This window comes from Tamandua tetradactyla, chromosome Y, assembly GCF_023851605.1.
Source record: "Tamandua tetradactyla isolate mTamTet1 chromosome Y, mTamTet1.pri, whole genome shotgun sequence".
Lineage (NCBI taxonomy): Eukaryota > Metazoa > Chordata > Mammalia > Pilosa > Myrmecophagidae > Tamandua > Tamandua tetradactyla.
Genome location: NC_135354.1, coordinates 2,493,260 through 2,514,341, shown reverse-complemented (window position 1 = coordinate 2,514,341; position 21,082 = coordinate 2,493,260). Strand labels below are relative to the sequence as shown.

At 38.8% G+C, this 21,082-nt stretch overlaps 1 pseudogene; it reads left to right on the top strand.

Moving 5' to 3' along the window:
* Positions 1–21,082, top strand: part of LOC143672478 (electrogenic aspartate/glutamate antiporter SLC25A13, mitochondrial-like) — a 120,681-nt pseudogene that overhangs the window by 34,193 nt on the left and 65,406 nt on the right.

Genomic DNA, 21,082 nt, shown 5'->3' with positions numbered 1-21,082 from the left:
GAAAATTGTCAATATATGTTGTAATAAAAAAATGATAGTTTTAGTTTATCACTTTTTTCCTAGTGCCTTTTAGCCTTTGTGTGACTTCTTATGTCCCCACCCCCTCATCCCCAGTTTTTTTGGTGAGATTATTAATGTTATATTTTGACTGATATCACGAAGATTTGATTTTTATACCTGCCATTGTTTTAGTTTGCAAGCTGTCAGAATGTGATATACCAGAAACAGAACAACTTTTAAAAAGGGGAATTTGTTATGTTGCAAGTTTACAGTGCTAAGCCTGTGAAAATGTCTGGATTAAGGCAAGGCTATGAAAATATCCAAATCAAGGCACCAACAAGAAGTTACCTTCACTTAAGAAAGGCTGGTGAAGTGCAGGGTTTCTCTCTCAGCTAGAAGGGCATGTGTGGGAAATTTGCTAGTCTTCTCTCCCAGCTTCTTGTTTCGTGAAGCTCTCCTGGGGGCATTTTCCTTCTTCTCCAAAGGCCTCTGGCTTTATGGCCTCTAAAGCTTTTTCCAAAATGGTTCCCTCTTCAAGGGCTCTAGTAAGCAACCCCACCTAGAATGGATGGAGACACATCTCTATGGAAACCATCTAATCAAAAGTTACCACCCACAGTACTTGTGTAACACCTGTGTTTGAGCTCTGAAGCTATGAAAATGAGCAGTACCCATTACAGGAACTGTTAAAAAGTTGAAAAAGAAATCAGACTTCAACGAGAGATATAAACAAAACTGATATGCATAGGACTAAGGTATACTAGAAGACTGGGTAAAGGATGATATTGTCCATATTTTAAAACCTCAACTTCTCAGTGAAACTAAAGGGGGAGATGTTTATTTGGTACAAAATTATATTTTTGGTAATGCATTTCCTAATTTAACTTTTATCATCAGTTTAGTTGAACACCATAAGTACATGGAAACTTGAATAGGGAGTAAGATTTTGTTGGTTTGTCAAGGTTAGTGTGATGCCCCTATAAATCCCAGAGTGATTTGGGCAGTGAGTCCAGAAGTATTTGCAAAGTCCCCTTGGGGAAATGGAGAGAAAGAAGGGAATTTTCAACATCCTAATTTGTAGAATTTCTAATAGTCCCTCAAGCAGTGGGAACAACCAAATCACTATGCTGAGTCCTTGATCTTGGGGTTTGCCCATATGAAACTTATTCCTGCAAAGGTTAGGTTAAGACTACTTAAAATTAGGCCTTAGAGTCACCCCCAGAGAACCTCTTTTGTTGCTCAGATGTGGCCTCTCTAAGTCAACTCAGCAGGTGAACTTACTGCCTTCCCTTCTACATGGGGTGTTCCCAGGGGTGTAAATCTCTCTGGCCATATGGGGCAGAAAGCCTGGGATGAGCCAGGACCTGGCATCAAGAGATTGAGAAAGACTTCTTGACTGAAAGAGTGAAGAGAGAAATGAGACAAAATAAAGTTTCAGTGGCTGAGAGATTTCAAACAGAGTCTAGAGGTTATCCTGGGAGTTTATTCTTATGCATTATATAGATTTCCATTTTTAGTTTATGGTGTATTGGAGTGACTGAAGAGAAGTGTTCTGGTTTGCTAGCTGCCGGAATGCAACACACCAGAGATGGATTGGCTTTTAATAAAAGGGGATTTATTTTGTTGGTTCTTCAGAGGAAAGGCAGCTAACTTTCCACTGAGGTTCTTTCTTACGTGGAAGGTACAAGATGGTCTCTGCTGGTCTTCTCTCCAGGCCCCTGGGTTCCAACAACTTTCCCCAGGGTGATTTCTTTCTCCATCTCCAAGGGCCCAGGCTGAGCTGCAAGTGCTGAGATGAGGAATGCCAAGCTGCTTGGCTGTGCTACACTGCGTTCTCTCATTTAAGCACCAGCCAATTAATTCAAATGTCACTCATTGCAGCAGACACGCCTCCTAGCTGACTGCAGATGTAATTGGCAACAGATGAGGTTCACCTACCATTGGCTTATGTCCACAGCAACAAGATTAGGTATGCTCACCTGGCCAAGTTGACAACTGAATCTAACTAACACAAGAAGTATCTGAAGCTGTTGAGATATGTTCCAGTACCCTAGTTTCTTGAAGATGATTGTATAAAGATATTATGTTTACAATATGACTGTGTGATTGTAGGAGCCTTGTTTCTGATGTTTCTTATACCCAGGGTATGGACAGATGAATAAAAATATGGATTAAGAAAAAGTTACTACCCACAACTGGGTGGGTCACATCTCTATGGGAATAATAAAAAAGCTCTCACCCAGCAATGTTGAATGAGGGTTAAAAGACATGGCTTTTTTGGGGTCCACCACAGATTCAAATTGGCACAGCTGTGGTTTTATAATCTATATGTTTTTTAAAAATTGTGTTGTGTTTTTTAAGGAGAAAGCAGCAATATTTATTCAGTAACAGGTTTTATAAGGAAGAACCTGACTTGCTTTTTTTAAAATAACTTCTCTTTTCTCTTTTAAGAGGATGTAAAGCAAGTTTTGGGCAGACCACAATTCATCAACATATTCCATTCAACTGGGATTCAGAATTTGTGCAACTACATTTTGTAAAAGAAAGAAAAAGACACCTGACATATGCGGAATTCACTCAATTTTTACTTGTGAGTCTAGATCTTAAAAAGATAAAAAGAATAAGTCTAAGTAAAACTGGGAACAAACTGAGGGCAAATGATACTTTGACTTGAACTCTGAATTTTGATTCATTGCGAGTATTCTAACGCTGGCCAAACTATCCATTTATAGATATTTCTGTAGTAGTATGTAGGAGTCATAGAATTAAATGGACTCATGGATTATGTAGTTGAACTCCTTCAGGTTTAGGAGGAATACACATTGAAGCCCCAGGAATATCAAGGTATTAGCCCAAGGTGACAGAAGTCAGGACCTTAAACTCTTGGCTTGTGACTCATTCTGCTACTATTGATCATACTTATTAGCTTTGCCTTGAGAAATAGGAAGATGCCATTATCAGCACCAAACTGTAGAATTATTTCACCTGAGTAATTTCAAATCTCAGGCACTGAGTCCCAAACTTGGCTGCTTATTGAGATCACCTGGAAAGCTTTTTAAACTCTTATAGCCTGGATCCCACCTCTAGCGATTCTGTTTAACTGGGGTGCAGACTGGCTGTTGGGATATTACAGCTTCCCAAATGCCCTTAATGTGCAGCAGTTTGAGAACCATCATTTTGAAGGCTCTTGCTTGCCTTAAAACAGGATTAAGCCCTGTGGGAGTTGTCTACATTTCTGGGTATGTCTTTCCTGACCCAACCAGTCTCTCCTGACTTACTCTCTTCACCCCATCCTCCATTACCACCACATCATTGGCCCACCAATGATGCCAACAGAAGAGTATGAACAAAATATGATGGCAGTTTAGTTTTTCTTAGGCATAATTTAAAAAAAGTTTTAGTTTCCAAATAGTCAGTGGAGGTCTATATCTTTGTGATATATAGTTCTATGTATTAACCATTCCCTTTGTTTTTTTGCATTTGATTTGGTGATCATAATTTTTTCACTATTTTTGAATTTTCATTTTTTCTTTACTAAAGAAGCTGTGGGTTTACAGGGCAATCATGTATAAAGTATAGAATTTCCTTATACCATGCTACTACCAACATCTTGCATTGGTGTGCAACATTTGTAACAATTGATAGTAGCATACTTTAAAAATTGGACTATTTATTAACTCAGGTCAGTGGCTTAATTTAGGGTTCACTGTGAAGTGCAGTTCATGGGTCTTTAAAAATTTTTTATTCTGTTATATAATCAATCTAATATTTCCTTTTTAATCATAGTCAGATATATATTTCAGTAGTTATTTGTTTTCACAATGTTGTGCTGCCATCACCCTTGTCCATTACTAAGACATTTCTGTTGTTCCAGATAGGAACCTTGTACCTTTTAAGCCTTAATGTCCCATTCCCCATTCTTATCCCATCCCCTGGTATCCTATGTTCTAAATTCAGATTCTGAGTTTGCTTGTCCTAATTATTTCAAATCATTGAGATCATACAATATCTGTCCTTTTGTGTCTGGCTTATTTTGCTCAACATGATATCTTCAAGGTTCACATGATTATAATTTTTGAAAGACTCATTAGGGAGATTAGGTTATGTTTAAATTCTGGGTTCTGAAGAAAAACTTGCTGAGGAATCCACCTATTGTTTTTGTTATTAGAAATATCATCGGAAATGCCCATTTCTTCCTGTGTTCAAGACTTTGCCAGATCTTTTGGAGGAGTAGCTAAAAACACAGTTGTGAGGTAGAGGTGGCGAATACCTGAGTGTAAACACACACACACACACACACACACACACACACACACACACACACATGCAGCCCTGGGTTTTTTTGTTTGTTTGTTTTTTGTAGCAGTTCTTAAGCACTAGCATATTTAATAGATTAACCTGAATAGGTGCTTTTTTTACTTGCCTTTTAAATGTATTTTTATGGTGTATAGAATTTGTCATGCAGTTTAGTTTGCTTTCTTTTTCTTGGACTTGTGGCAACTTAAAACAGGATGTCTTAAACTTGCTTTTGTATTTTTTAAAAACATGTGTTAATGTTGATGAATCCCTGTTTTCAGTTTTATATAAACATAAATTTAATTCAGGGGGAGAACGGAGTATGGGTTGTTGGATTTTTGCTACTGTTTACACAAGACATTGGTGCACAGTAGGAGGCAGTATTCGTTTTGATGAGGAATAATTACAATAATGCAGTTGAGACAAATGCCTCAAATTGACTTTATGGAACACAGCCTAATTAACTTGTAGACTTAATGGGATGTTAGCAATAGTAAGAATGATCACATTTCTCTTTAAGCAGGTATCAATTATGCTGAATTGAATCGACTATACAACCACTCACAGCAGCTTCCAGATCTTCCTCAAGATAGGAGGCCAGAGTCAAAGATGAGATGATTCATGGATTCCTAGTTATGCTTCCAACTGCAACTTGTAGAACATTCACTTAGATTTCACTCCATGCTATAATAGCGAATGCAAACATCCCACAGTGTCCTGCATAGGATGATTTTGACTTTATAGTCAGAATGCAAATGGTAAACTTTTCTAGATTAAAATGGTTGTGGTGGGTAATTATTTCTGTTGGGGCTTTGCTTTTGTGTCCCATTCCAGGCCCAGATTGAAATGAATGAATGGTTGGTAACAGGCTTTACCTACTGAATGTCTAGGAAATGCCAGGTTTGATGTCTGTCATTGGGTTATTTCCCAATGCTTCAAACACTTTGCTTCCTTTGGGCTCTTTTCTGGGATGCAGGTAGCTTCTTAAAGATATAAGTGAATTTAGTCTCCTGTTTCAGGCTCTAGCTTTGTTAAGTGTGCTCCTGCCTTTCAGCTCTAAGGCAGGGCTCAGAAACACTGGCGCCATGGTTATGAAAGTAGATGCTTGGCTGCTTGAGATGTGAAAGGGCTGCCACATTACATGCTGTTGCCTCTCACCTGATGAGGAATGGGTGTGGCTGCAGGTAGTGCTGAGAAGGCTTGTGGTTTCAGGGAACCAGAGTTGAGTGGAAAGACTACACTGCTGTGTCCCCCAAGTGTCCCTAGGAGGCTGCTCAGCTTGATTCCAGCCAACTCATGCCTCACGTCTGTGTGTATTACCCATGCTTGTGTGTGTGTGTGTGTGTGTGTGTGTGTGTGTGACGGGGTGGTGGTGTCATCCTCAGTAAGTTCAGATGTTTAAAAACCTGTCTTCATTTAATGAATGCTTTATTATATTGAGGCAAGTGTGAACTTGCTGTAAGCTACCATGTGATGGTGAAGGCTTTCTTTGGTTCTGATTCTTCTGTGCTTGGTCTGGGCATTGTGCCCACCTGCTGAGGTAGCAGTGGTCACATGGTATCTCGTGTGGATGGTGAGCTGGAGACTTGTTTTCTGTATTTTGGTTATAAAAGTCATCACATGGAAAATCAATTTTATATCCTTTGAATTGTTAAACTTGCCTTATCATTACTTTGCACCTGAGTGATAATGTTGACGCAAGTGGCAGGGGCCCTAATGATACCTTCTTCCCTCTTTGGTAGGGAAGGATTTTAAAAGGGAGTGGGACGCCCTTCCCCTCACTCCATTCTTAATCCTGTTGCATCCACTGCTACTGTTTCTTTATCCCCAGTTATGTCTGTCATCACCACTTAATGCCTAAATGAGTTTGTATGTCTGAATGTGAATAGGTTTTATATGTGGGTATGCGGGTGCAGTTTTAAATACTCTATAAAACTCTCCATGTATCTCACTCTCAGCTCCTAGAACAGAGCTCTTATTTTACAGTTTCTGGTTGGATGAATTTTTAGAAGACCATCTGGAGAAATCTTCTTATTCTATATCTGATATAATACCTTTTTATGAATTGTATAAACATGACACTCTCTACCTTGGTTGGAAGTAAATTTTGTGCTGTGATTATTGCTCATGTAGGGCAAGCTGCCTGATTCAGCAGCAGCCTGTCCACCTTGAGGGCTTGCTGAGAGGCCTTGTGCAAAGGGCAGAGAGCAGCTCAAAAAGAGCAACTGCAGCAGGTATAAAATTCATACCAAAGGGTTTGTACTTTGGTGGCAAAAACTATTAAAGGGAGATAAAAATCCAGAAACAGCATTAAAGTATGGTTAGAGCAGCCACCCAAACTGAAAACTTAAAGAACCAGGTCGGGGCATGAAGGTCATTTACTCATAAGGTCCCATTTTAGAGATGAGGAGGTGAAGACCTTTCACTTCAGAGGCTCTTTATGATATCTCATTCATGGCTTTGATTTACATTTCCCTAATGACTAATGATCTTGAGCATCTTTTCTGGAGCATATTTGGGATTATGCTTTGTATATTGTCCTTGGAGAAATGTCTGTTCATATCCTTTGCTTATTTTTAAAAACTTGAGTGAATGTTGTTGGCAGCTAGGGACATGGAGTGAAAAGCCTTTTTTTACTCTTCTGCCCAACTATTCTTTCAGGTCAGTATTCACTTACTTTCAGAAAAAGGAGAGTACTCATTACAACTAATATTTGTACAATCCTGATAATTTACAGAGTACTTTCAAATATTACATTTCTGAGAATAGTTTCTTCCTAATAGCCTGGATGTCATTGTCATCCCCCATTGTATGCAAAAAATAAACAGATTCTAGGGTAAAATTTTGTATTTATGGGTAATTTGCTTAGCATAGGGCCCATAACTTTTATTAGGTTCCCAAAGGAGTACCCCAGAGGAGTAAAGAGCAACTGCTCTGGAGTTTAGCTTCTTATATAAGATCCCAGGTATGCCAGGAATTTAAAAATATGATATTACCATTACCAAGACACATACTTCCTCCAGGGCCAATGCTACAAAGAGTTATTTTATGTTCTAGAAGGGGCCGTGTTTCTCAGTTGGGGTACCTGGTCATGTATTGCTGGCCATTTAGCTTTGCTGACCCCTACCCATTAATTACCTGATATAGTCAACAAAAGAGGGTTGGGTGGATGATACTTTCATTTCCAGTTATTGCTCAGTGATGTTTTTATTAGGTATATATTTCTCATATGATTAGAGTTTTAAAATAATCTATACACATGAATTTCCAGTGGCTTCAACCTTAGGGTCAAAAAGTCTAAGAACGCTACCAAATCCAATCATCTTAACTATAAAAATGTTGTTACTGATTACCTTTCATAGAAATTTCTGGCTTAGAAAGTGCCTTTATGAATATTTGCCCTTACAGTCACCTTAGGAGCTAAATAAGGCAGTGGCCATTATTTCCATATGAAAGATGAGCACACAAAAACAGATTTTCTGGGTGTGTTCAAGACAGACCTGTAGAACTGGAGTTGAATTTAGTTTTCCTAAATCTGTAGCTGTGTGTTTCAAATTTTAGTGTAAAAATTATCTGAGGGACTTATTTTTACAATGTAGTTTCCTGGGTCCCTCTTCCTCATGGATCTGATTCAGAAGGTCTTAACTAGAGCCCAAGAAACTGTTTTTCCAGCAACCATTCTGAATTATGATGTTCCAGGGACCACACTTTGAGAAAATCAGCCTAAACTAGACAACTCTGGCTGTTTAAAAGCACAGGTCTTCAGGTCTTCATTCTGAGGCAGATGGGAAGCCCGGAGAGAAATCCATAATCAGATTTGTGTTTCAGAAGGACCACTCTGGGTATTGTATGGAAAATGGGGTAGAGATGGACCTGACCAAGGAAAGGGAGACCCATTGTTCACTTTCTAATCCAAGAGTGAATTAACTATGGCCTGAGTTAGGCGGATGGAGCACGCAGAGCACTGCAGTCAAGTGAGTATCACAATAAAGCAAGTCACACAAAGTTTTTGATTTTCACAGTGCATATAAAAGTTATGCTTACTCTACACTGTAGTCTATTAAGTGTGAATAACATTATGTATTTAAAAAAGACAATGTACATACCTTAATTAAAATGTGACACCGAGACATAAAGTGAGTGCATGCTATTGGACAAATGGTACCAATCGGCTTGCTTGACTCAGGGTTGCCATAAACCTTCAATTTGTTAAAAAAAAAAAAAGCAGTATCTGAAAAGTGCAGTAGAATGAGGTATGCATGTGCTGGTGATAGGCTGAAGTAAATGAATTCAAGAGAAATTTAGGAGGTAGACCTGCAAGGGTTAGTGATTTAATAGGATAGGTATGGTTCAGGATTTGCAGAAGTCAGGATTGACTCCAGGTATCAGGTGTGGGCAAGGGGTGCATGGTGGTTTCCTTTGTTGAGCTGGGGAGTTTGGTAGGACAAGGGTTGTCCTTTGTACATAATAGCTGTTCACATGTGTGTTGGTGAACACAGTAAACCCTGCCTCCTTGCCTCAGTTTCTTGGAGTTAGGATGTTATTGTAGTGCCCCTAATATGGCCCCCACAGACTCAGGATTTTCTGAAGAATTCTTCTCCCCAATTAGTAGAGCCAAGAAATATTTTCTTTTCCAGGGGCCTTCCTCTTATTGCTCTAAGAACAGTAAATCTTCAATACTCTAAACTGGTGGATAGGCAAAATTTTGCTGTTAGGATTCCATTAGTTAAGTGACTTGAAGAGAGTAGGCCTTTGGTGGTCTGAAGCTGTCTGTACCTGGAAAAACATGTTCTTAAACCTAATTAACTCATTCCTGGGGGTGTGAACCCATTGTAAGTAGGACCTGTAAGAAGAACCTTTTATGAGGCTACTTCAGTTGAGGTGTAGCCCACCTCAATCAGGATGGGTCTTAATCCAGTTATTAGAGTCCTTTATAAGAGAATGAAATTCAGAGAGAGAGAGAGAGAAAGAAAGCCACAGGGAACAGCCAGAAGCTGAACATCAGTGGAACCTGGAAGTAAAGGGAGAGACCTGGAGACACCACCATGCTCTTTGCTATATGACAAACTAAGGAGCAAGAATCATTGGCACCCAGCCCCAGACTACCATTGCTTGGGTGGGATAAAGCATTGCTTGGATGATTCCTTGATTTGGGCCCTTTCCCTGAGCTCAAAACTGTGAGCAGATAAATTCCTATTGTTTAACCCAGCCCATTTCATGGTATGTGCTTGAGCATGCAAAGGACAGTAAAATGGGCTAATAGTCCTTTCTGTCATCTCATCAGTACAATTGAAAAATAATGTTACCTGATGCAACAAAGAGCCCTTGTCACAAAAGTTGTTGCTTTACAATCATTTAATTCAGATCCCCATTTTGGTAAATCCCAGAGAGGTAAATCATAGTTGATAGAGTTGGAAACAGAGCCTGAATTGAAGCTGTCTTGTATACTGAGCTGGCCATTTTTATTGGTAAGAACTCTTGTCTCAGGATCACATGAGCCCCATGCCAACCCTTGTAGAGGCCAAAGTAAACTCATGTTGATAACGCAACTGAACAATTTTGGTCCTTTTGTTAAGTCAAATTGCTCTTTATTTTGGCTTATGAGTCAGTGCGGCATACAGGTGGGCCCAAGTATTTTGTGTAAAATGGAAAGCCTGATTGTTTAGGTTCTGTGTATTAAAGCAGTAGGTGCTAGAAGTCTGCAGCTCTGAGATGCTGGTGGTTATTATATCCCCCTAGAGGCCAAAGGGTCAGTGCTGCTAGTTAGTTATGTTCTGGGCTTGACAGTCACCATCACTTAGGGTTGCTGCTGTGTTTGTTATGGAATCTTGATGTAAAGGGAAAAAAATTTTCAGCACCAAAAGGGCTATGCATACTAAAAAGAAATCACCTCCTTCATCAAACAAAACCTATTTTCAGTGTAATATGTTCAACCAAAGCAACATCAAATTCTCAAGCTTTGGAATTAATAATGGATTTCAGGTGTTAATGAAACCAGTCACGTGTAGAAGAGCTCACTGAAGCCACTTTGCTTAAACAGGATGGTGGACAATTAACAAGTTCCTTGCTTAGGATGGCATAACCTGAGCCATTTGTGCCTCCCCACTGTCCCCCAACTGGGCATCTGTATTAGTTAAAATATCTAGACTGTGGACCTTCAGTAGCCAGAAACCACAGTTGCATTTACATTTTCAATTGGCAAGTGCTTTTATGTTGACATTTAAGTTGGACCAGATGGGGCCTCTAATGAAGCTTTGATACTTGTTTCATTAGTAAAGTAACCACATGATGTTCTAAAATGAAATGAGTAAAGGTGGCTAAGGTTGTTGGCCCTCAGCTCCATCAGTAGATTGGGTTGTGTTTTCTATCTAAATGGAGGCCATTGCTGGTTTGGAGACAGGTGACCAGAGGTGAGGTAATATCCTAGTCACTTGGTGAATTAGATGCAGGACATGTTCCATTCACACTGCACACTTTTTGTCCTCTAGGCAGTGGAAATCAAGGATTCACTGTGCTGTTTGTGCCCATGGTATTAGCCAGCTTGCTGTTTGTAGGACAGCCTGTTGTGCAGGCTTTTAGAGGGACATTCTGCTAAAAATGAACAGGCCACAGAGCATCACCCCAGCTGCCTGCTACCCACTGTGACATTTAATGTTATCCAGAAGAGCAAGGAAATGGAGTTGGTAAAGCTCTGTTCTTGGTTTCTGCCAAGGTGCTGCTTGTGTGCAATACTACATGTGACCCTGCTTCTGAAGGCACTTTTAATAAAAAGTCCCCATCCAGTGAATTGGGGATGAAATTTCATCTTGAATTCTGAAAGTCTGAATGTGGAGAGCACAGAAAAATGTTAAGAATTGGCAGTCCTTATCTCTTACCTATTTCATTGCTATGTTCTGTTCTTACTCTTTTTAAAATATGTGGATCTCTTAATTAGAATTTTTTCCTGTAAGTTAGCATAGAATTATGAAAAGGTGGATACTTATATATTAAATAATACACAGGTTCTGACACTTGATGTAGTTTCAAATTCATTCAAAATAGAGCCAAATTTATTACTATCTTTTTTTAAGCAATTCTTTATAGATTTTCTTCTTGTTTGAATAAATTTTACCTATCTATTTCCCAGAATCCTTCTACCACCATCCCTTAAATCAAGTTTTTCTATACTGTTCCCTTATCAATAACTTCCTACTTCCATTAAAGTTCTATTTTTTTATTTCAAAACTTTGTGTTTTATGTACAAAACACAAATGTGCAAACTTGGAAGGGGTCTTGTTTGGTGTTCTTGGTTTTATAATAAATCATCTGGGTCTGCTACTTGTTTTTGGAACCTATTTTTTTATTTGTTTCTGATGAATTGTTCACAAGCTGAAGCACAAGCTTGCATGTCTGAATAGACGTGAAGAGAATTTTTGCATTCACAATATAGTCACTTGAAAATTGGAGATTATTAAGGAAATGATAAGCCTGAAACTATTTGGTACATGAATGTTAGATCTAAAGTGTATAACCCTAATCTATGCTTATTTCTGTATACCTAGCAATTTTGAAGAGTTTGAATTTTTTTCCCCCTACAGCAGCCTGAATGGATGTGTTGAAGTAGTTGGAAACTGCTGCAATAAAAGCCTAGTTCATTAAGCATCATGCTCTAGAAAACAACTTACTGGCAAATATTTAAGAGAAATTGGGCCTCCTTTCATGTATCTGAGCTTAAGTGCCTTAGAGAAAGCCATGGAGCCTTCACCCTAGAGTGCTGCCCTCAGGTAATTGGAGCCCGTTCTCTTCAGTTGACTTTTCCATCAGCAGCTTTTAGGAAGCACCCATTGCCTGGCACTGGTTAGGGGTCCCCTCCCAGCTTGCTAGCCCTCTGGGGGTTCTGGAGTGTCTCAGGCCCTCCTTTTTTAATTTTCTGTACAGACTTATATAGATATCAGATTTTTGAAGTCTACTTGACCTCTGCACACACTGTGGGGTGATCTGTATTTCTACAATCATGATTTCTTTCTTCCGGCTTTTATAAGTCTCTCTCTCCAAGGAGCAGGCAGTCTTGTGTGGGTTAAGCTTGTGGTCTGGGACAGGCCTGGGTGCCTGTTGAGTTCTGTTTTTATCTCAGTTGCCCTTTAACTCATTTCCCCATCTACAAAATGGGATGTGGAGGTAGAGTGTAAACTCACAGGATTGTGGGAGGGTTCAGAAGTGATGCCTGAGCCGTGGAGGACAGCACACCCTTAAGGCTTAATACATGTGAGCTTTATTCCCCATCCCCCAATTCTTTTATGCTTGCCAGATTTATATTTCAACAAATATCTCCAGCTTCATTTTGTTTATCACTACTGAAACTCTTTATCTCCTACCACATTTCTCATCGTGATCTTCTCCCCTTAAGTTATTTACCTTTGTGATAAACACTCATATCTCAGCCATCACCCCAGATGAGAATTTCTTAAGATAGATCTTGCTTATATATAGTTTCTGTATATTCAAGTTATCACCAAAACTTTTCTTAAAACTTATTCTATTTTTCTGTCCAAATCCCCTTACTTAGGATTTTACCCAAGGCAGTATAGATTCATGGTTAAGAATCTTCCTTGAAATCAGAGATACGTGGGTTTGAATCTCAGCTCTTGCCCCTTTTTAGGTATGTAACTCTGGACTACTTGCTTAACCTCCCTGAGCTTCAGGTACTTCTCTGTAAGGTGAAGATAGTGATTACTTCACAGAATGATTGTGAGGCTTATTGAAATACTACCTTGGAAGTTCTTGGCATAGCCCCCAAGCCTCTTGAAAGCTGCTTAAGTAGCCAGCTGTTCTTGTTGTTTTCACCTGTCTAGTCCTTATCTTTTTATTCCTGTGGCTGGTTCAGAATGAATCAGCAGCACTGCTATTCCTTACTGAGTGATTTTTGGAAAGATCCAAATGACTTGTATTGGAAAGGACATTAGGGAAACCTAAACCTTAAACCTTTCACCTTGGCAAAAAGTTAAAGTACTGTTTATTAAATGCCTGCCTTGAATACATAGCCTCCAGTCAGTATTTATAGCTCTGCGAAGTAGGTGGGACTGTGCCTGTTTTATAGAAGAGAACCTGAGGCTCTTAAATGCAGACACAACCCATGCCCTGCTAGCTAGTAGTGTCAAGACTGATATTTGAGCTCTGCCCATTCCTGTTCCAAATCGCATATTTTTGTAATATCATGTTGCTCCATAGTCACCTCTATTAAATAGAATAAATTATTATATGTTGCTCAGCCTATAGTTGAACAAATGTTTCTAGTGAGAGGGAACCTGCTACTTTACAAGGTAATAGACTTCATTGCTCAATAGTTCTAAAAGTTAAATACTTCTGTGTATTATATGAAAACCTGACCCATATAGTTTCTTTTTTTAAGAAATACAGAAAACCAGTCTAAGGTTATTTTTTACCTTAAGTTTTGGAGTGTTACTATTGATTCTCCCATTGTCCCCCCCCAGATTTATTTTTCTACCCTTTGTCTTGAAATGAACATTATTTCACAAATGCTCTATTTCATGATTACTAAAAACTTTCTGTCCTAGTTTTTTTTTTTTTACTGCTTCTTGGTTCAGATATAGGAAATATCAGTCTGTTCATAGTCCTAAGTATGAGTTAGATTTTTCTTAAATAGCTTTAGAAGTGCAAATGGAGAGCTTCGATTTTGTCACTCTACCTCCAAGTAGTGAGCCTGGTAATTTATTCCAAAAATCATTTATTCCTAATTTAAATATCATAGAGCCCCTATGTGCTGGCTCCCACAGGTTTCCTTATTTGTGTTTCTCCTCCTCAGCCTCTTGGGGTTATGGGAAAGAAGAAAAACTGAGCAAGGCCTTTAGATTCCATTTCTCTCCTCCATGTTCTCTGCTGCACAGAGGCAAAACAATCCTGACAGTGTAAATGCACAGAAGGTTTTTGCCTTAATTGAAACTTCCAGGAGTTTCAATATTTTCCATGGAAAATAAGCAACAGAAAAATCTAGAGCATTAAGAATAACTTAAAAGCAAGTTGTTTTTATTTCTTCACAGCCATTAAGATTTCTGTGCTGGTTTGAAAGGGTATATGCCCCCTAAGAAAAGCCATGTTTTAATATAAATCTCATTTCTTAAAGGTAGAATAATCTCTATTCAATACTATGTATTTGAAACTGTAATGAGATCATCTCCCTGGTTGATGTGATTTAGTTAAGAATGGTCATTAAACTGGATTATGGGATAACATGTCTCCACCCATTTGAGTGGGTTTTGATTAGTTTCTGAAGTCCTATAAAAGAGGAAACATTTTGGAGATTCAGAGAGATTCAGAGAGAGTGACACTACGAAGCAGAGAGTCCTTCAGCCAGAGATCTTTGGAGATGAAGAAGGAAGATGCCTCCCGGGGAGCTTCATGAAACAGGAAGCCAGGAGAGAAATCTAGCAGATGATGCCGTGTTCGCCATGTGCCCTTCCAGCTGAGAGAGAAGCCCTGACTGTGTTCGCCATGTGCCTTCTCACTTGAGAGAGAAACCCTGAACTTCATCGGCCTTCTTGTGCCAAGGTATCTTTCCCTAGATGCCTTTGATTGGACATTTCTTTAGACTTGTTTTAATCAGGACATTTTCTAGGCCTTAGAACTGTAAACTTGTAACTTATTAAATTCCCCTTTTTAAAAGCCATTCCGTTTCTGGTATATTGCATTCCAGCAGCTAGCAAACTAGAACAATTCCTAAGCATGAAATGTATTCTTAAATTAAACTCCTGACAGTGTCATTATCCATGGCTCCCTGTGAGCATAGGGAAGTATTTGGAGCAATGTTGGTACAGCAGGGCTGCCTGGGTTTGAATTTGGAGGTTTGCTGCTCTCTGTCAGTGAGACCTCAGTTTCTTCAACTGCTACAAAGACGCTAGTAATAGTAAACTACTTTAAAAGGTTGCTGTGAAAATTCCCCTTGAGGGACTGGGGGAAAATGATAGAAATATTAAACTTCTACTGGATATTCTCACAATCTTTGGGGCCTCCCAATTTAAAAAGCCAAGCACTTGATCTTCGGGCTTACCTGCATGAAACTTATTCCTGCAAAAGAAAAGCTGAACCTACTTATAATTATGCCTAGGAGTCACCCCCAGAGAACCTCTTTTGTTGCTCAGATATGGCCTCGCTCTGTAAGCCAACTCCACAGGTGAACTTACTGCCTTCCTTCCTACATGAATCCCAGGGGTGTAGATATCCCTGGCAATGTGGGTCATGGCTCCTGGGGATGAACCAGTACTTTGACGTTGTGGGAGTGAAAAAGACCTCTTCACCAAAAGGGGGAAGAAAAATGAAATAAAATAAGTGGCTAAGAGATTCCAAATAGAGCCAGAGATCATTCTGGAGGTTATTCTTATGCAGTATATGGATATCCTTTTTCAGTTTTTCATGTATTTGAATAGCTAGAGGGAAATACCTGAAAATGTTGAACTATATTCCAGTAGCCTTGATTCTGGAAGATGATTGTATAGTGCTTTAAAATGTGACTGTGTGATTATGAAAACCTTGAGATTGACACTCCCTTTTCCAGTGTATGATGAGTATAAAAAAAAGACACAAAATAAGTAAAAGAGGGAAAGGGTGATACTGGATGTTTTGGGTGTACTTTTTCATTTTTATTTTTATTATTTTTATTTTTTTGAGTAATGAAAATGTTCAAAAATCAGCTGTGATGAATGCACAGCTTTATGATGCTGTGAGCCAAAGAAATAAAAGGCACCCAAATTGTAAAGGAAAAAGTAAAACTTTCATTATTTGCACATGACATGATACTAGGAAGATCCTGAGAAATCTACAGCAAAGTTGCTTGAGCTAACAAATTCAGCAAGGTGGTGGATATAAAATTAATGTCCAAAGATTACTAACATTTCTATACACTAGCAATGACCTAACTGAACAGTCAGTTAAGGAAAATATCCCTAAATAGCAACTAAAAGAATCTAGTACTTAGGAATGAACTTAACTAGGTACATAAAGGACTTGTACACAGAAAACTATATAATATTGCTAGAAGAAATCAAAGGAGATCTAAATAGGTGGAAAGACATTCCCTGCTCATGGATAAGAAGGCTAAATATAGTTAAGATGTCAGTTCTCCCCAAATTGATCTATAGATTCAACACAGTACCAATCAAAATTCCAACAACCTACTTTAAAGACTTGGAAAAGCTAGTTACCAAATTCATCTGAAAGGGAAAGAGATCTTGGATGGCTAAAAGCATCCTAAAAAAGAAGAATGAAGTGGGAGGGTTAACACTTCCTGACTTTAAAACCTATTATAAAGCCACAGTGGTCAAACCAGCATGGTACTGGCACAAAGACAGAAGCATTGGCCAATGGAATTGAATCAAAAGTGCAGAAATAGACCACCAAATCTATGGTCAACTGATTTTTGACAAGGCCCCCAAATCCTCTGAACTGGGACAAAATAGTCTTTTCAGTAATTGGGCATTGGAAGAAATGGATATCAATAGCCAAGAAACTGAAAGAGGACCCCTATCTTACTCCCTACACAAAAATTTACTTAAAGTGGATCAAACACTTAAATATAAGAACTTAGCACCATAAAACATCTAGAAAAAAATTTAGGGAAACATCTTCAAGACCTAGTAATAGGAGGTAGCTTCCTAAACTTTACACCTAAAACACAAGCAATAGAAGAAAAAAACAGATAAATGAAACTCCTCAAATTTCAAATACTTGTGCACCCCAAAAGACTATCAAAAAGGTGAAGAGACAAGTCAATGGGAGAAAATATTTGGAAATCACATATTGGACAAAGGTTTGAGATTTTGTATATAAAAGAAATCATACTCCAACAACAAAATGACAAGCAATGCAACTATGAAATGGTCTAAAGATATGAATAGGCATTTTTCTTAAGAGCAAATACAGATGGCTCAAAAGCACATGAAGAGATGCTCATTTTCACTGACTATAAGGGCAATGCAGATCCAGACTACAATGAGATACCACCTCACACCTATAAGAATGACTCCTATTAAACAAACAGGAAAACTATAAATGTTAAAGATGTGGAGAAACTGGGACACTTATGCAGTGCTGGTGGGAATGTATAATGGTGCAGCCACTATTGAACATTGTTTGGCGGTTCCTTAGGAAGCTAAATATTGACTTGCCCTATGACCCAGCAATAGCACTACTTGGTATATGCCCTGAATCACTGAAAGCAATGACACCAACAGGCATTTGCACACAGATGTTCATAGCAGCATTATTGACAATCACCAAAAGATGGAAACAAACCAAATGCCCATCAACATATGAGTGAATTAACAAAAGGTGGTATATACCTATGATGGAATATTATACAGAAGTAAGATGAAATGACGTCCTGAAACACATGACAAGATGGATTAGCCTTGAGGACATAATGCTGAGTAAAATAACCCAGACACTAAAGGATAGGTACTCTATGATTCCACTTTTATGACCATGGTATAGGTAAAATCAGAGGCTTATAGTACAGAATATAGGAGACTTAGAGATATATAGAAACTAGAGACGGATGAACAATTAGCTAATGAGGTTGAACTCCAATGTAAGGGAATAGATAGGAGTGAAGCAGTTCACTAGTGTGTCTATAAGTAATATTACCATATTGAAGATGAACGAGATTGAAAGGGGTTGTATAGACCTACATGTCCCACTGATTAACAGTAGAAATATAGATTAGTTCTTGCAAGAACTACTTCAAATATCTGATTTGTGTACAAAGAGTGTTTAAGTCCAGGGTACAGGGGAAAATGCATGCTATAGGCCATGTTTAAAAGGAAAACATCAGCACCAACTCAGCAACAGCAGGGGAAGGACAAGAGTTAAGAGGAGGCTTAGATTTCCTATTTGGTGAGGATATGTTTATTGGTTTTCTTTCTCCTGGGAACAATGAAATTATCTAAAATTGAGAGTGTTGATGGACTGTGGACTTTGGGTACTATACATGATCCCTGATGAATGCAGGTAGCTGAAGGATGCACTGACTGAGAAGTTGATTGGCAAATGATGGTGTAGACTTATGAACGAATGTTGCGCTGCTACAAAAAAGGAACAAAGTTGTGAGGCAAGAAACATTGTGAATGAACGTGTGGGACATTTGGTGAGACAAAATAAGCCAGAAGCAAAAGAACAACAATGGTATGGTCTCTTTTAGAAAATGCTTACAAGAAAATGGGCTGTTTTTGTAAGCTTTTACAGCAGATACATTTAGTCTGGAGTGGTAATTATTCTAGATTTTGAAAGGCTGTTTTATATATATATATGTAATTTATATGTAACCTGATATTTAGAGATAAGAATTAAGTTGATCATGTTGGGATTAAAGTAATTCAGAACACAGGGGTAAGGAAGACAGTGTGTATATTTTAGAACCACACTACTCTTCAAGACAAAAGGAAAAAAGGTTTATTTGGTCTGGAACTGAAATTTTCTATAGTACATAATTTAACTCAACCTATCTCTGTAGCTCAATTGAACAATTGAAACATTGGGAGCCCAGGATAAGAAAAGGTCCTTTAATCCTGTATAGATTATTGTAGTGCCCGGATATATCCTAGAGTATATTAAGCAGATAATAAAAAAGTATTTGCAAAGTCCCTTGAGGGATGGGGGAAAAAGTATGGAATTATTAAACTTTACCATCAGGAAATCCCGATACTGTGTCAAACTATAGGGACACCCAAATGGCCATGTCCTTGATCTTGAGGCTTACTCTTGTAAAGCTTATGTAGGTAGCATAGAAGCTTAGCCTATCTATATATGTGCCTAAGAATTAACTTCTGGAGGACCTCTTTTGTGCTCAGATGTGGCCTCACTCTCTCTAAGCCCAACTCAGCAAGTGAAATCGTTGCTCTCCTCTCTATGTGGGACATGACATCCAGGGGTGAAAGTCTCCCTGGCAGTGTGGGAGATAACTCTCAGGGATGAGTCCAGTCCTGCCACCATGGGATCAACAATTCCATCCTGACCAAAAGGGGTAAATGATGTGTAATGAATAAAGTATCAGGGCAGAGAGAGTTAAAATTGAGCCAAGAGGCTACTCTGGAGATTGGTCTTACACAAGCTTCAGTTAGACATTGCTACCTATCATAACCTGCCAAACCCCAACCAGGACCATTCAAGCCAATCCTAAAGAACACCTAAGGCTATATATAAAAGATTCTACAAGGGTTCCTAGGACTACTGTTTTCCAGAAACCTACATCCTCCTGCGGGGTCCATGGACCAGATAAGTCCTGAAACCCAGAGGGCCCAGCCACTCTGGAACATCAGATAATGCCATCTCCCTACCCCGTATTAGTGACAGACCCTTCCAACATGAAAAATTAGAATGACTATACCCCAATCACCCCTAAAGAAAGGGATGGAAAGATCAAAGGTGATGATGGCATTATACAGAGCAAATAGGATTTAACAAATGAATATGATTGCTGAATCATTAAATTGATATCTATTTTAGCCTCCAGTAATTTAGAGCAGGTAGAAGTAAAAACCTAAAATTGTGGATTGTAACTCATGTCACTGTGAAATATGTTCTATAACTAATTGTGGTGCTGTGCTTTGAAATTCTTTTTTGTATGTATGTTATTTTTCACAAAAAGAATGAAAGAAGTTGATTGTGGTGATAAAAAACATTTAACCCCTTTAGCCTCCTATATTCTGGAGCAGCTAGAGGGAAAAATTTGAGAGAATCATATGGTAGCCCATGATGATATCTGGTATCTGTCCTGTCATTCCTTGTTGAAGAGTGCTTTGAAAACTATTGCTTTTTTATTCCTTTGCTTTGTATATATGTTATACTATAGAATAAAAAAGTTAAAAAAAAGAAGTTGCTGTGACCATTTAAGTAATTCTTATCAAGTGCTTAAGGAGACTTTGTGTCTGCTGCGTAGAGCAGTGCATGCTGTCACCGTGAGTGCTGTGCCCAGTGAGGTAGTGGTTTCATTTCTGCAGCCAGAAAAATAGTCACCATATAAACAGATGCTCTTCAGCTGTCCATCTTCAGTAAATGAATTTTAATGTGGGGGAAACACCTAATTAAATGTTTTAGCTGTAGCCTACTGTTTAGAGAAATACATAGATCTAGTGTCTTGTTCAAGGAAACTCTAATGCCCTAAGTCTTCAAGAGTTGTTGGGAGTGTTTTCCCAAGCTGCTCATCACAAGGAGGAAGAGGGCCTTCATTTTCTGTCACTGAGGGGTCCCTGTTGGTAAAGGTTTAATCATGGAGGTGTAGGTGCAGGAATGTGTAAGGACACATTTCTCATTGCAGGTGTACCCCTATCCTGCATGAGGGCACTGGCCACTGCTTTGGCATCCGTCTCTTCATTCTGAACCCTACACAGCTGACCTCAGTATTCTGGCTTCACTGTCCTCTCAGGACACCGGGTGGTCGGGCAAATTGATGCTGTTTTGGTGTGATGATCTGAGCATCTGTAAGACTCTGCATGAGTTATAAACTAGGGAAAATGGCAAATAACTGAACACACCATTTGCTGTTGTTGAGGGTAATCCTGGCTTGGGAAAGTTTTAGCAGCTTTATCAAGTCTACATTTCCCGGGTCTGGCTATTCAAAGGAGACTATGTTCATTCATTTTCAGTTGAAGATATGCTGTGGTCATTCTCACTTCAGATTATTTCAGTGGTCAGTTTCTTCCATCCTGCTAAATTGGGGGGCCTAATACAAGTTCGGTCAATCATGCTTTGTTCATCCAGTTGATTTTATAGACCACATGATACTGGCGATGATGTATAC